The sequence below is a fragment of the Bison bison genome, unplaced genomic scaffold (genome assembly GCF_000754665.1).
Source record: "Bison bison bison isolate TAMUID 2011002044 unplaced genomic scaffold, Bison_UMD1.0 scf7180017864037, whole genome shotgun sequence".
NCBI lineage: Eukaryota > Metazoa > Chordata > Mammalia > Artiodactyla > Bovidae > Bison > Bison bison.
In genome coordinates this window covers 10,277,198-10,294,873 of record NW_011494609.1, presented here as the reverse complement: position 1 = coordinate 10,294,873, position 17,676 = coordinate 10,277,198, and positions in this window count along the sequence as shown.

Below are 17,676 nucleotides of genomic sequence, written 5' to 3'. Positions count from 1 at the left end.
CCCCCCCCCCCCCCACAACTGCAAGCCACACTGGGCTACTCTCCACCTCCAGATGCCCCTTACTCCATGGGAAATGGAATATTTCCTGTCATACCTGTGAACAAGCATGTCATAGTCATCAGCAACCAACAGCCCCTAAGGTGAGCCTGTGTGTCCTAAGGGAACTCAGGAAGGAAAGAAGCTGTAATCTAGCAGCCATAAGACTGCAGCCACTCCCTATGGTGAGCCCTGAAAAAGCTCAGAAAGTGAAAACAGGATACTGGCCCCAGATAGCTGAAATGTGTTAGTCGCTCAGTTGTGCCCAACTCTTTGTGACTCCATGGACTGCAGTCCACCAGGCTCCTCTGTCCATGAGATTTTCCCGGCAAGGATATTGGAGTGGGCTGCCATTTCCTTCTCCAAGATATCTGAGATGCATATCAAAGGAATGATTTCAGTGAGCCCAGACTCTTGCATCTTCCCATACATGGAAAAGCACTAAATCCCTTAACTTGGGTTATCTGGTTTTCTTTAATAAACAATAATTTTTGATGTTCAGATTACTTGCCCTTTGTTGCAAAACATCTATATGACCTGGCTCCTCCCCTCACCTCCTTGGAGCAGTTCTCTCAGGGTCATTTGAGATGCTGTCTACCGGGCTTAAAGTCCTAAGCATTCCTGTGAATAGCACATAACTCTTAACTTTTAGGCTGTGTACGTTTTAAGTCTCTTCTTCAAATTCCTCTACCCCTCCTGAAATGTCCTTTCCTGTCCTTATTGTTCTACATTCTCCACATCCTTCCAAACCAAATTGACATTAAGCTTAAAGTCTCCAGAAGAACCTCTGTGTCCCCAGGATCTTGTGAATGCATCATCCTGTATCACAGGATGCCACTTGTTCCCATGCATCATCAGCTATGTCATCAACCTCTGAGAGCACAGATACAGTGGTGTCTCATCTCCACCTCCCTCACACTGCTAAAATGGCTTATCTGTCAGAGACTCGCCGGGAAAGCAAAATCCCTATCAGATAATTAAATAGAGGGGATATAATTCATTGAATTAAATGCAGAGATGTTTGGGAAAATTGCAAGAAGGGGAGAGAAGTGAGGCAACTCAGGAATGAGCAGCACAAGGAAGCCCCAGGCACCAGAGGGGCTGGAGGGACTAGGAGGGGAAAGAGAAGAGGAAATGGGGCAGTAGCAGGAGAGAAACCACGGAGGGTATGCAGATGATGCCTGGAGCTCTTCCAACCCAGAGAGGAGGTGGGGATCGCCCTGGCTTCCCCTTTCCTTCCACTACAGGAACTCATCCTGAAGCCAGCTGACAGTCCTGGAAGCCTGGTGATGAGGTCAGCCTCACCATGTTAAGGAGCAGAGATTAGAAGGTCAAAGGAGTGAACCTGAGAGCAGAGTATTGGGGGGTGGAGTCCAGCACATTGTGAGTGCTGCAAACCTCAAACAAGTCAATGACTAAAACCATCTGATCACGACAGCTGGAGGAGCCCAGCAGTGAGGGGGGCAGTGCTGGGCTTCAGGAGATAGGACAGACCCAATGATAGAGAATTTAGTGAGCCCTGCTGTGGGAAGAATGGAACATCCTATCCCCAGAGCTGGTTGATGTTTCCTTTCATGGTGAAAGAATGTGCAAGTTGGATAAGTTCAAGATCTTGTAATGGGGAGACCACCTGGATTATCTGGATGAGTCCAGTATAAACATGAGGGTCTCTAGGAAAGTCAGGGGAAGGACACCGGGGGGACAGTGGAGGGCATGATGACAAGCAGAGGTCAGGGTGTTCCAAGAAGGGGCCTCAAGCCAAAGACTGTGGGCAACTTCTAGGAGCTGAGAAAGGCAAGTGACTTAGTCTAAGCTTCTACAACAAGATACCACAGACCCAGTGGCTTAAACAACAGGCATTTATTTCTCACAGTCCCGGAAGCAGGAAGTTTGAAACCAGTCTGCCAGTTTGGTCAGTTTCAAGCTGCAGATGGTGGACTTCCAGGAGTTCTCAGCTGGCAGAAAGAACTAGAGAGCTCTCTGTGGTCCCTTTTGTAAGGCCACTGATCCAATTCATGAGGGCTCCATCTGCATAAACTAATTACCTCCAAAGCCCTACCTCCAAACAACTGTCACACCGGGGACTGATTTCAGCATATGAATTTTGGGGGGGACACAAGCATTCAATCCATAACAGCAAATGAACAGATTCTTCCCAGGCATCTCCAAAATGAACCAGCCCTTGAGTTTAGCTCTGTGAGACCCACTTCGGACTTCTGACCTCCAGAGTCACAGGAGAATGTATTTTGTGCTTTTTTTTAAAGACCTGGATATATTTTATATTTTTGAAATTTATTTTTAGCTTTTTATTTTGCAATGGGGGATAGACGATCAGCAATGTTGTGATGGTTTCAGGTGAAAGTAAAGGGACTCAGCCATACATATACATGTATCCATTCTCCCTCAAACTGGCCTTTCTTGCAGACGGCCACATAAAGTTGAGCAGACTTCCCTGTGCTATACAGGAGGTCCTTGTTGATTATGTTGCTTAAATGTAGAGGTGTGTACACGTCCATCCCAAACTCCCTAACTATCTCTTCTCAGCCCCCCAACCTGACAACCATAAGTTTGTTCTCTAAGTCTGTGAGTCTGTTTATGTTTTGTAAATAAGTTCATTTGCATAGTTTCTTTTTAGATTCCACATATAAGGGGTGTCATATGATATTTCTCCTTTTCTGTCTGACTTACTTCACTCATTATGACAGTCTCTAGATCCATCCGTGTTCCTGCAGATGGCATTATTTCATTCTTTTTAATGACTTAGTAATATTCCATTGTATATATGTTCCTATTTTTTGCTGTTTTAAGCCATGAATTTAAGCCATGGGGAAACCAGTAGAGGCCTTTAACAAAAGGGAAGCTAGAAGGGATTACAGGCTTAATATAAGCCAAGGACTCATGGTCTTAATGACTGTGGGGGGGTGGGGGGTCGTGAGAAAAGACAGGACAGCAAAAATGAAGGGAAGGAAAGAGGAAAGGACTCACCAATCAGTAGTGTAGATGCTAGAAGAATACAGGATCACAGGTAACATGAGGCTAGACTGAGGAGTCTTTGAATTCCTGGTTGAAGAGCATGGCTTTTGTGTGGCTATTAAGAAAATACTACATGCTCAGACTGAACTTGCAAAAATAGTACTGCCATGAAGATCCAGCCAGCTGTTGTGTGTGATGAGGCCAACACCCAGTGATACTGGTTAATCCCGATACCTTGGGCAAACCGATTTCTGTTTTTGCTTTGATATCAAAGTTACAGAAATCAAAATAATACTGGCACAAAAACAAAAACATAGATCAATGGAATAGGTTGGAAAGCCCAGAAATAAACCTATGGTCAATTAATCTATGACAAAAGAGGTAAGAACATGCAATGGAGAAAAGACAGTCTCTTCAATAATTGGTGCTGGAAAAACTGGATAGCTATGTGTAAAAGAATGAAATTAGAACATTCTAACATCATACACAAAAATAAACTCAAAGTGGATTAAAGACCTAAATGTAAGACCAAACACTCTAAAATTCCTAGGGGAAAACACAGGCAGAACACTCTTTGACATAAATTACAGCAAAATCTTAAACAACGGGACCAGCAATGGATTAATCTTCAAAATATACAATGTATAAGACTCAATATTAAAGTGAAAGTGTTAGTCACTCAGTGGACTCCAACTTTTTGTGACCCCATGAACTATAGCCCACCAGGCTCCTCTGTCCATGGAATTCTCCAGGCCAGAATACTGGAGTGGGTTGCCATTCCCTTCTCCAGGGGATATTCCCCACCCAGAACTGAACCTGGTCTCCTGCATTGCAGGCAGATTATTTACCATCTGAGCCAGCAGGGATCAAAAAACAGGCAGAAGATCCAAATAGACATTTCTCCACAGGTAAAACTTTTGTTTTTACTTCAGAGAGGTGCTCCCCTTGACCTATATTGTCCAGTTCTTGATTTCCTTCCTTTAGGAGACCTTATGAAAATTTAGCTTTTTCTAGTGATATTAAGCAATTTTGGTCAAAACCCATGAAATTGCTTTAAAAACTGTAAGTGTACTCTGAATCTTTTCATTTCCCTTGGCCTTAATAAGTCATTTTTCACCGTTCTGAGCTGGCCCTCTCTGAGCCTGTACCTTCATTTCATCCCTGGGCAGCCAGTGAGGAATTCCATGGTATTAGTGAGCTTTGTTTAACTTTTTAAAACTCCTGTTGGTGACTCTCCTGAAACTAACCTTGTTTTGTCTAAAATTACACCTAACTCTACCTAATTCATTTGCTCTGGCAAAACCATCGTCTCTAACTTCTTTTGATTTTTTTAAAAGCACATTTGCTTTATTTTGAAAGCTCAGTCTTAAGCAAATATTTCTCGAAGGGTTCATTTTGGAATCAGGGCTGAAGGAGCCAAATGAAGGATAATTTTCACATCACAACCTTGCGGGTCCCGTGAGCACACAATGTCACCATTGTTAAAGCTGACGGATGCCTTGGAGATGGATGTCACTTTAGATCATTACCGCAAACAAGCCCCAATTAGTTGGCTGACTGTATTGTTAGAACTGCATATAATTTTTAAATGTCTCTTTCCAACCATTTATTTTATCCTTTCAAAATTGAAAAGATTTCATAACAGGTTCCCAAGGTCATTGATGGGCACAATGTACCTGGGTTTTCTATTTTTCTTGTCACATTTAACCCTTTTTATATGAGTGATTTAAAATCTGTTGGCACTGAAATTGGCAAGCAAGCTAACATTTTAATAGATTGAATCAGCTTGACCTCTTAGACTCACAATCATTACTGATGTTGCTCTAGCAAAGTGGAAGAGGTGAATTCAGATGTTAACAATACACTTCTCAATAAACAGGAAACCAAATGAGGCCATCTACCAAAAATGAAAAAGAGAAACAATGAGTTCCGACACACAAATCAAGCCAGGAAAAGAAGTAATAGTAGGGCTAGTTGCTCAGTCATGTCCTACTCTTCGCGACCCCACGAACTGTAGCCTGCCAGGCTCCTCTGTCCATGGGATTCTCCATGGAGTGGATTGCCATTCCCTTCTCCAGAGGTTCTTCCTGACCCAGGGATCAAACCCAGGTCTCCTGCATTGTAGGCAGATTCTTTACCATATGAACTACAGGGAAGATCTGATCCACCAGCTCAGACAAGTTTGGTGCAGAGTAGGAATTTAAGAAATAATTGCTGAATGAATGAAAAATAAACTCAATTAAAACTGGAAGATATAAAGAACCATTTATCCATGGGATAAAATTTTAATTAATATTCTTGCATGCAGTATCTGCTTTTACAGAGAAAAAATATAAAATAAGACTGCCCAATAAATTATGTAATACTCCAGTTTCATACCACAGGTGATGATGGCCTTACCTTGAGTGTATCATCTGTGCTGTCACTGAAACTCTCTAAGATGTGGCTCTCCTCTTTGCGAGGCGAGTTAAGGCTTCCTAGGGCAGGAAGGTGCTCTCTGCTCTAGGGTGAATCAGATTTACTGAAGAGCATTTCTAAAAGAGAATCAGAATCCTCTAAACATGGATGTCCACCAGGGGAAAGCAGAGGACTGTAAGCTTGATTCTTACAGAAAATCTGTTTCTACAGATGAAGAGAGTTGTAGCATGAGATGCACAGAGATAAATGACTCAGCATCAGAATCTTATTGTATTATCTCAGTTGTTATGATTCAGATTCCCCAGGTGATGGGGCAACGCCTGTTGGTTCCTTTGAACACTTTCTGCCTTATGGGGTATAGACACAAAACAACACAGGGTTTATTGAATACTAGCCTATGTGGAGGGCAAGTTGTTGTAGGTCTGCACCAAAAGTAGCTGAATATACAGCATCTAAAACCAGACCCTCTTGTTTCTGCCTGAAGGACCATCTGTACATGATGACAACATCAAAGACTCCCCAGGCTTGTTACCAGAAAAATGGTTGTTCAGTTGCTAAGTTGTGTGAAATTCTTTGTGATGTCATGGACTGCAGCATGCCAGGCTTCCTTGTCCTTCACTATCTCCCAGAGTTTGCTCAAACTCATGTCCACTGAGTCAGTGATGCCATCCTACCATCCAGAAAATTATTGGAAGGCAATTTACATCTTTGAAAAATTTCTAATTGAAGTATACTTGATTTACAATGTTTCAGGTGTACAACAAAGTGATTCAGTTATGTATGCTGCTGCTGCTGCCAAGTCGCTTCAGTCATGCCCAACCCTGAGCGACCCCACAGAGGGCAGCCCACCAGGCTCCCCCGTCCCTGGGATTCTCCAGGCGAGAACACTGGAGTGGGTTGCCATCTCCTTCTCCAATACATGAAAGTGAAAAGTGAAAGTGAAGTCGCTCAGTTGTGTCCGACTCTTCGCGACTCCATGGACTGCAGCCCACCAGGCATATATATATATGTATATATATATACTTTTTCAGATTCTTTTCTGGTTATTACAAGATACTGAATCTAGTTCCCTGTGCTATACAGTTAATCCCTGTTGTTTACCTATTTTATATATGGTAGTTTGTATCTGCCAATCCCAAACTCCCAATTCATCCCTCCCCACTTTTCACCTTTAGTAACCATAAATTTGTGTTCTATGTCTGTGAGCCTATTTCTGCTTTGTAAATATGTTCATTTGTATCATTTTTAGATCCACATATAAGTAATATCATACGGTGTTTATCTTTATCTGACTTATTTCACTTAGTATAATCTCTAGTTCCATCCATGATACTGCAAATGGCAAAATTTCATTCTTACGTATGCCTGAGTAGCATTCCATTGTATATATATGTACAACATCTTCTTTACCCATTCATCTGTTGATGGAAACTTAGGTTGCTTCCATGTCTTGGCCATTGCAAACAGTGCTGCTATGAACACTGAGGCGCCTGTATTTCATCTTTTTAAAATATATACCAAGGAGTAGGATTGGTGGATAATATGGTGATTCTACTTTTAACTTTTTAAAGAGAATAGGATGGAGGCTCCTTAAGACACTAAAAACAGTTACCATATGCAGTTGAAATCTCTAAGGAAGACTTTGAACAATGCCAGAATCGAGGCTGATGGCGAGTCAGAGGACAGCAGGGCAGGAACATGTCTAGCTCATACAGAGATGTATGTTTTGGTCCTCACTTTAGGACAACGTGATATTCAAATAAAGTGTAACTTCAGTGGGACCAAGGGTTTTGGTAACTTTTTCAGTTCTGGAATCCTAAGAATCTGGAGTGATCCCCAGCGCAGAGTAGGAACTTAAGAAATTTGTATTAAATGAATTAAAAATATTGAAGGGAAATGTATTTACTAAAACCCTTTAAAGGGGAAAACCTCGTTTTCAATCCTTTGCTTCTTCTCCCTCCCTCCTTTGTCTTTCTCTCTCACTCTCCCCTCCCCCTGACCCCATGCTTCATGATTTATGAGTTTCCTGCAGCCACAGTGATAACTTACCACAAACCTGGTGGCTTACAACAGGAGGAACATATTTTCTCACAAGTCTCCAGGCCAGAGGTCTGAAATCAGGGTATCCCAGAGTTGGTTCCTTCTGGGTTCTGAGGGAGAAGTCATTCCTTACCCATCTCCTAGTTTCTTGTGGCTGTGTTAATCCTTGGTGTTCTTTTATTTATAGTCAAATCACCCTGATTTCCACCCCTTCTTCATACCATCTTCACCATCATCTTCTCCTTATCTCTTTTCTTCCCTTCTCTTCTCTGATAATGACCCTTGTCATTCATTTAGGTCCACTCCAAACCAGCATGATCTCATCTGAGATTTTTAATTACATGCTCAAAGATGCTTTTTTTCCAAATAAGTGCACATCTCCAGGTTTCTGTTCGACATATCTTTTGGGGGTCACCATGGGCTCCAGACACATGGTATCTCTCAGATATTCAGCAGTACAATGTTTCTGATTTGTCTCCACCAACTCCCCTCAATCCTCCTAACACAGCCCACTTGCCCCTTTGCTCTTTCTCCTTGTCTTCTATGCCAACTAATTCCTTTCTCTGTCCTGTGTGAAGTGATGCAGAGCATCTGGACCCCTGATGATTGGCCCTCCTCCCAGTAGACTTAAAAAGAAATCTCCCCAGCAGGCTGGGGGAAGGAAAGGTGCTGGAGACCCATTTCACTCTGTCAACAGCATTTTTTTTCCACACATAAACTGATAAATAAGTAATTCAGAAAAGTTATCTTTTCTTATGCTGACAAGAAATATTCATGCCCCAGTCCAACTGACACAGTACTTTTCAGGGTCGTCTGTCACCAAGGCTGGGAACCTCTAATTGTGAATATCAGGATCTCAGGAGTTCTCACCTTTGGGACGGTCCTGGGGGCTTTTTTTTTTTTTTGGTCTTGAAAGTTGATTTTATTATTGTTATTTTAAATATAGATATCCTGGGGTGTTATAGTTGAAGTTCTCCAAAGAAACATAACTAGGCTATATGTAGATTATACACACACACACACACACACACACACACAGCGTTGGGCAAAATGTTCATTGAGTTACATACATACAGAGAAATTTATTATGTTAAAACATACATAGCATAAAATCTACATTTTTAAGTGTACAATTGATGGCATTAAGTACATTCACTGACTCCATGGATGTGAGTCTGAGTGAACTCTGGGAGTTGGTGATGGACAGGGAGGCCTGGCATGCTGCGATTCATGGGGTCGCAAAGAGTCGGACACGACTGAGCGACTGAACTGAACTGAAAGCACATTCACAATGTTATGTAAACATTACACTAATCATTGGATAATTAATAACTCTGTTACATATTTTAGATATTATCAACAATTTTTGAAAACCTTTCAGTTATGTTTCCTTTTCTGTTTTTAGTTACAAAATTTATTTAGTTATAGGATGTCACCACAAATATTTTAAGAAAAAGCAACACAAATTTTATTTTGAAGTTTGAAACCTAGGATGTCCCATCTCCAAACCTTCTGTGATCATTGGTGAACCACTTAAGCTTTCTGGATTTATACTTCCTCATTTGTGAATTGAGGGTAGTAAAAGACACAATCCATTAAGTTCAGTTATTATACAAATCGTGTGTGTGATCTGTGAGGCTACAAAGGGTTCCAAGTTTAGAAGGACCCTGAAATTAGATTAATGCCATTTTGAAATTCTTAATAATTTGAATAAAAAGTCTTGTATTTTAATTTTGCATTGCACTCTGAAAATTGGGTAGTTAGTTCTTTATGAAAATAGCTATGGATTTTAGGATTAAATGATGTGAGTGAGATCCTTAAGTGTATCTTCCTTATTTTCTTTTTTTTAATATTTATTTATTTTTAGGAGATTGATGATTGCTTTACAGTAGTGGTTTGATTTCTGTCATACACCAATGTGAATTAACCATAGGTGTACATATGTCCCCTCCTTCTTGACTCTCCCTCCCACCTCCTACCCATTCCCACCCCCCTGGGTTATCACAGAGCCCCAGTTTGAGTTTCCTGAGTCATACAGCAAATTCCCATCGGCTATCTATTTACATATGTTCGTGTATATGCTTCCACGGTACTCTCCCCATTCATCTCACCCTTTGGTCCTTGGGCTTTAATTGAAAGCCTTCTCTGCTTCTTGAAATATAATGATAAATATCCAACTTGATAAATGATGGACTTTTCTTACTCTTTTGTAGCTGCATTCAGATTTCAGTTCAAGTACACGAGAACAATGGCAGAATCAAACATGTGTAGGTTGCATGTATGTGTGCCTACACGTGTGTGTGCATGTGTGCTGTGCTTAGTTGCTCAGTTGTGTCCAAGTCTTTGCTACCCCATGGACTGTAGCCTGCCAGGCTCCCCTGTCCACGCGGATTGTCTAGGTGAGAATACTGGAATGGGTTACCATGCCCTCCTCCAGGGGATCTTCCCAAGCCAGGGATCGAACCCAAGTCTCCCATATTGCAGGCGGATTCTTTACCATTTGAGCCACCAGGGAAGCCCTCCTTGGAGCTTACAGGGGAAGAAATAACTGATGGCTTCTAAATAGCTGACTTTGTTTCACCTCAGCTCAGAAATTTGCATTTGGAAAAGGCTTGTTTACTGGTAGAGCATAAAACAGAAAACATTTCATTTCACACATGTATATTTGTATGTACACATGTGCATGCACACACATAAATACAGTTACTAGTTTGTTATCCTAACACTTATTCTTGCTGCTGCTACTGCTGCTAAATCGCTTCAGTAGTGTCTGACTCTGTGCGACCCCATAGATGGCAGCCCACCAGGCTCCCCTGTCCTTGGGATTCTCCAGGCAAGAACACTGGAGTGGGTTGCCAGTTCCTTCTCCAATGCGTGAAAGTGAAGTCGTTCAGTCGTGTCTGACTCTTCGTGACCCCATGGACTGCAGCCTACCAGGCTCCTCCGTCCTGAGATTTTCCAGGCAAGAGTATTGGAGTGGGTTGCCATTGCCTTCTCCGCTTATTTTTGCAGTTTTCCTATATTTGGTTTATATTTTATTAATCTTCCAATTATTTTCTTCTCAAATCTTCTTCACCCTCAAAAATTCTGATTAAAGATCACAGACAGAAGGTTAGACTCTCTCTAAAACATTGCCTTTAACAGTGGCCCTTATGTTTGGTACCTCCAAACAAAATGTTTCTATAATCTTTTTGTTTTCCTCTTAAACGTCTTGATTTTCTATTAATTCCTCTGTTAAATTTTTGCTGTTGTTCAGTCACTAAGTCGTGTCTGACTCTTTATGACCCCATGAAGAGCAGCATGTCAGGCTTCCCTGTCCTTCCCTGTCTCCCAGAGCTTGCTCAAACTCATGTCCACTGAATCAGTGATGCCATCCAACCATCTCATCCTCTGTTGCCCCCTTCTCTTCCTGCCCTCAATCTTTCCCAGCATCAGGGTCTTTTCCAGTGACACTTTATGTTTAGTATAGCTGTGTATTTCTTTGACATTAAGTCACTTTCAGTTTGCGGTTTGTCATTTCTGATCGTCTGTGTTTGAATGAATGGCTCAGTGGTTACTCAATTTAAATTTCAGAATATCCATTCAAGAGCCAACCAGGAATGCATATACTTCCTGTCTATCTCATTTACATATGTAATATTTTATTATTTATCTTCGACCAGTGGCTCTCAAAGTGGAATTGTGAGTGATATTTTATAAAATTGTTTTTCATAACATGAAATGACTTCTGGTTGTAGAAAACAAATGGCAAATCTTCTGCAGAGGCTGAGGCTTCAATAGTATCCAGATTCTGTAAGCCACAAGAGTAAAGGGAATCACATTACTTCCCTTCTATTATTCTCCTTAAATCAGATTTCCAGAGATCAAGTTTGCTTATGACAAATGAACACCTGTGCTCTCATCTCACTTCGTGACTTAAGGACTAAAATTTTTCTAAAGAAAGGAAAACATCCTAAATAGCAAATTCAATGATAATAATTTTATGATGATAATAGCATTTTTAGGATGAGGGATTTGTGATCTGATCTTTTGTCCACTGGAGTGAACACCCGTGACATTCCCAGGAGGCCCACAACGTTCTGACTAATTTCATGAGTGGAAGCACTACCAGTTTGGAACAAAAGGGACAGGGGATGAAATAAAAGGAGGCTATTGGGCAGCCTTCCTGTCCTGCCCACTCCCATCCCCATCCCCACCCTCCACCCCCAATCTTACTGGCAGGAAGCAGGTTAATAAAACAGTTCATCTGAAAGTGATGCCACCTTTCTTGAGAAAGAAGAGATGGCTCAGAATAAAACTGAGAGTCCAGAGGCAGAACTGAAAGTCATGGAAAATTATTCTGAGTCCTTGAAATCTAATTGAGTTTGTCTGGCTGAATTTTAAAACTGCTTTCGATTGATGGCTTATTCTAACCCTCCATTTCCCACCACTTAGAACAACTGATGTCTTAGATGTCTTAGAAAAACTGGTAACATACACCTGTCCCTTGGCTCTATCTTGGGGACAAGACGCACAGATCTGTAAATTGGGAGGAATTGTGCCCTTAATGGGCTACTCATCTGCACTTGCTTCAGACCGTGAGCTCTGGTACTTTAGAAAGGATGAGATTTAGATGAGATCTGGGGACTTTGAGTTGATGCTGTGACCAGATGAGCCCTCGGGGGCTTTTGGAAGCATGAGGGATGGGCATGGATTTTGGAAACCAGAGGGCAGACGGTGATAGGCAGAATTTTGGTCCCCATGACTTTGACCCCTGGTGTTATGACTGAATATGTTATATACTTTTCAGATGGAATTAAGGCTACTAATAAAGTGACCTCGGAGAAGGCAATGGCACCCCACTCCAGTACTCTCACCTGGAAAATCCCATGGACGGAGGAGCCTGGTAGGCTCCAGTCCATGGGGTCGCTAGAGTCGGACACAACTGAGCGACTTCACTTTCACTTTTCATTTTCATGCATTGGAGAAGGAAATGGCAACCCACTCCAGTGTTCTTGCCTGGAGAATCCCAGGGATGGGGAAGCCTGGTGGGCTGCCGTCTATGGGGTCGCACAGAGTCGGACATGACTGAAGCGACTTAGCAGCAGCAGAAAGATAGAAAGATTATGCTGGGCTATCTGGGTAATCACATGAGCTCTTTAAAAAGGCAGAAGGGGAAGGTGGAGATACTTGAAACATGAGACATATTCAATAGGCCACTGCTGGCTATGAACAGGGAGGAGACATGAGCCTCTAGAAGAGCCTCTAGAAATTAAGGAAGACTTCTGACCACCAGCCAGTGAGAAAATGGGGACTTCTGTCCTACAAATGCATAAAATAGAATTCTCCTATTTGAGTAAACCTGGAAGAGGATTCTTTCACAGTTGTTGTTGTTCAGTCACTCAGTCATGTCCAACTCTTTGCAACCCTGTGGACTATGGCACACCACATTCCTGTTTTCACTTTCTCCTGGAGCTTGCTCAAATTCATGTCCATTGAGTCAGTGATACTATCCAAGCATCTCATTCCCTGCCACTCCTTTCTCCTTTTGTCTTCAGTCTTTCCCAGCATCAGAGTCTTTTCCAATGAGTCAACTGTTCACATCAGGTGGCCAAAATATTGGAGCTTCAGTTTCAGCCTCAGTCCTTGCAATGAATATTCAGGGTTGATTTCCTTTAGGACTGACTAGTTTGATCTCCTTGCAGTCAAGGGACTCTCAAGAGCCTTCTCCAGCACTACATTTGAAAGCATCAGTTCTTCACACTCACTCAGCCTCACAGTCATATGACTACTGGAAAAACCATTGTTTTGTCTATACAGACCTTTGTTGGCAAAGTGATGTCTCTGCTTTTTAATACACTGTCTAGGTTTGTCATAGCTTTTCTTCCAAGGAGCAAGTGTCTTAATTTCATGGATGCATTCACCATCCTCAGTGATTTTGGAGCCCAAGAAGATAAAATCTGAAACTGCTTCCACTTTTTCCCCTTCTATTTGCCATGAAGTGATGGGACCAGATGCCATGATCTTAGTTTTTTTAATGATGAGTTTTAAGCCAGCTTTATCACTCTTGTCTTTCACCCTGATCAAGAAGTTCTTTAGTTTTTCTTCACTTTCTACATTACAGTGGTATTATCTGAATATCTGAAATTATTGATACTTCTCCCAGCAATCTTGATTCCAGCTTGTGATTCATCCAACTTGGCATTTCACATGATGTGTTCGGCATAGAAGTTAAATAAGCAGGATGACAATATACAACCTTGTCGCACTCCTTTCCCTCTTCCACACAGACTCCAGATATAAACCCAGTCTGGCCAACATCCTGATTTTGGCTTTGTGGAGCCTGAAAAAGAGAATCCAGCCATGCTATGGACTTCTGATCCATAGAAATGTGAATTACAGTAAGTCCCCTATACACAAGCCTTCAAGTTGAGAACTTTCAAAAATTCAGACTTGCGTTCCATCAATGTCAAGCATGAGTGAAACTGCAGCTTGCCCTCTGTCTCCTATTGCTGATGACCCTGTAGCTCTACCATCTCCCACTTCTCCTCCCTCCTCCAATCAGTACCTCTTATTGCCTGTTCATTCGATGCCAACCCCTGTATACCAGCTGTTGTACTAGACTACTGGACTTTTCAAGGTACTGTATTATAAGATTAAAAATGTTTTCTTTATCTTTTGTGTTTGTTTTTATTTGTATGAAAAGTTTTATAAACCTATTACAGTACAGTACTATGTAGCTGATGTGTTAGTTGGGTAACTAGGCTGTTTGTTGGACTTATGAGCAAACTGGACTTACCAATATGCTCTTGCAATGGAACTCATTCATATATAGGGGATTTATTGTAAAATAGATTCGCTATTTTACACTCAGTCATAAGCTGCTGAGTGTATGGTAATTTGTTAATTTTCTATTGTAATTTGTTACAGCAGCAATAGAAAAAGAAGATACCTTCTCAGCCACCGTGGAGAAAAGGCCCCACTTCTCACCAGACAAGACAATCCCCGGTTTGCCGGCCTTGGTTCCTCCTCCGGCAGCAAGAGGAACAGCCTGAAAAAGAAGCTCACTTGCATGAGACACAACTTATGACACAGTCATCGTACAGCACAAGATAATGTCACCTCCTTAGTTTAAAATATGTGCACTTTCAATGACATTTTTGTTCACGCAAGATATTTCCCCTCCAGCAATTACTGTTGGGTAACACTTTTTGCTTGAAATAAGAATAAGGCTCCAGCGTTTTATTAAAATTCTTTTCCCAAGCCAACGATAAGCCAGAGGCTTTCACCCGGGCTGGGTTCTCAATGTCTCAGTGGGAACTGGGAAGAGAGAACAGGGAAAGCTGGAGTTGGGGAGACCTATGGCCAAGATCAAGCAGGATGGAGCAGCTGGCGTCAGAGGTGACAGCAGGGCAGAGCTAGAGCAGGTTCCTGGAGCAATGATATGTCTAAATGTGTGTGTGTATGCATGCCTTGTTGCTGACTTGTGTACAACTCTTTCCGACCCCATGGACTGAAGCCCACCAGGCTCCTCTGTCCACAGGATTTCCCAGGCAAGAATACTGGAGTGGGTTGCCATTTCCTCCTCCAGGGGATCTTCCTGACCCAGGGATCAAACCCTGGTCTCTTGAATTGCAGGCAGATTCTTCACTGTCTGAGCCACCAGGCAAGCCCATGAATTCCTGTATAAAGTATTAACTAGTGATCACATTTGGACTTTAAAAAGATTGGGGGGGGGCAGTAAGAGTGGAGATTGGTTTAACACAGTAACCTGTTTGAGAATGGTGATGATTAGACTAAAGTAGTGAATTTTCCTCTCATAAAGGACAAAAGGACACAATTTACAAATAATTATAACATATAAATATTCCTTATTGTTAATTCCACATAGCAAATGGGTTTTACATTCCACATAGCAAGTTGATTCTTACAATATGTTTTTATCTATTTTGGTAGAACTCTTATATAGAGAGAGACACTGTGTTCTAACTGATAAAATTTCTGACCTGAATATTGGTTTATAAGAGAAACAAAGTGAGATAATGAAGATGTGTGCGAGAATTCACTCATTGGTCAATGACCTGACCTATTTCTTTGCTGAATGGGTTAATAATTTTGAACAGAGACTACCTTTTCAAAATTTTAAGTTATTCTCACCATCATGGCTAAAGATAGGACACACTATCAAGTTTAAATGTTAACACATTCCCCCCAGTTCTCTCTTAATCTTAGAGAATCACTCCAGCATGGAGAGGAGGAAGAGTCAAGCTTAATCAAGGTCCAACTGGTAACATTTGCCAATTTCCATGGCTAAGCTATCCTCACCATGGTGGTTTTCAAGATCCAATGTGACATCACTGTAGGCAGTGTGGGGAAGGGATACAGGCTGGATAGGGTTTCCATGCAGGCACTACAGGTGAACCACAATAATCTCAAGGACATAGGTAATAGTAAAGTATAGGAAAATCAGAAATTATGGTTTTGACTATTTATTACCTTTGCTTAGTTTTATTTATTGTACATTAATATCATTTAATTTTTAATCATTAAGTTTTTATAATTTGGTACTTAACAATCAGCTCACAAAACTCTCAAAAATTTAGCCATCAGCTGTCACAAGTCAATACAAGTCAACACTGCCACACAAATAGCATAGAAAGAATGCTTACAGCAACGATGCTAGAAGCTTGGGTTGCATAGGTAGATGGTCTGTGGCTCAGAAAAGAAGCACAGCAGAGAATCACTCCAGCATGGATGGGGAGGAAAGGGTTGGGCTCATGAAATTAGTATCAGACATGTCAACAAAACATCCAAGTGGAGATGCCTAGTTAATAATTGGATACATGCATCTGGAGCACAGAGGAAAGGCAGGGATGGAGAAATAAAGTCGTGAGTCATTGGTTTCTAGATGAAAAGCAGCTGCGGATGTAGGAGAGCTTCCCTAGGGAAAGAGTATACAGTGAAAAAAGAAGAGCTAGGTCCAAACCTTGAAATGCTACCTTCAATGGCTAGATAAGGACAAGCCTACAAATTAAATGGAAGGTGGTTCACCCAAGGGATGAGAGGAAACCCAGATATCGTGCTAAAGAGGCTGAGAACAGATGCTGCAGCAGAAAGTCAGCAACATTGAAAGTTGCCAGGAGATAGAAGATGAGAACTTGAGGTTTTTGATGGCTTTGTGTGTGTGTGCTGAGTTGCTTCAGTTGAGTCCAACTCTGCCTGACCCTATGGACTGTAGCCCCCAGGCTCCTCTGTCCATGGGATTCTCCAGGTAAGAACACTGGAGTGGGTTGCCATGCCCTCCTCCAGGGGATCTTCGTGAACCAGGGATCAAACCCGTGGTTCTTATGTCTCCTGTGGGTTCTTTACCACTAGAGCCACCTGGAAACCCCATTGATGGTTTTAATAACTATTTCACTGCAATGTTGAGTAGGATCCAGGTTGCAGAGAACTGAAGAGCCAACCAAAAGTCAGGAAAAAGAAAATGCAATTTTCTTCTTTCTAGAAGTTTGGTAATACAAAGGTGAAAACGGGTAGTCTCAGATGTGGGGCAGTGTAGGGTTGAGGAAGGGTATTATTTTACAGGAAAACAAAAACAAAAACAAACCACTGTTTGATTCCAAAATCCAGTGGATGGAATCCAGTAGAAAGATATAAGATTCCAGGGAGAATGCAAATAAGAACCTGAGAGGATTCCAAGAATAGATCCAAACACATGTGGGACTTTATTATATGTTTAGAGTGGACATTTCATATCACAGGGGGAAACTTATAGCCATTCAGGAAATAAAAATATGAATCTATAGTTAAAACCATAAATCAAAACAAATTCTATATTTAAAAAATAGAAATGATAGAAGTATCATAAGTATGGATGAATTGAATTATCTTAAAGTTCAAAGGCTTCTGTAAGTAAGATAATAAATCTAGAATTTGGGGAGCACAGGTATACCTGTGGCGGATTCATTTTGATGTTGGGCAAAACTAATACAATATTGTAAAGTTTAAAAATAAAATTAAATAAATAAATAAATAAAAGGCGTTTGGGAGTCAGAAAATGACTCCAGCCAAAAGTAAAAAAAAAAAAAGAGAGAGAGAGAGAAGATGAAGATTTTTTTATCTGCCAACAAAACACCATAATCAAAATAGAAAATTCTTTTTTTTTTTTTTAATTTTTAAAAACAACTTTATTGGGGCAAGTTGATTTACAATGTCGTGTTAGTTTCTGCT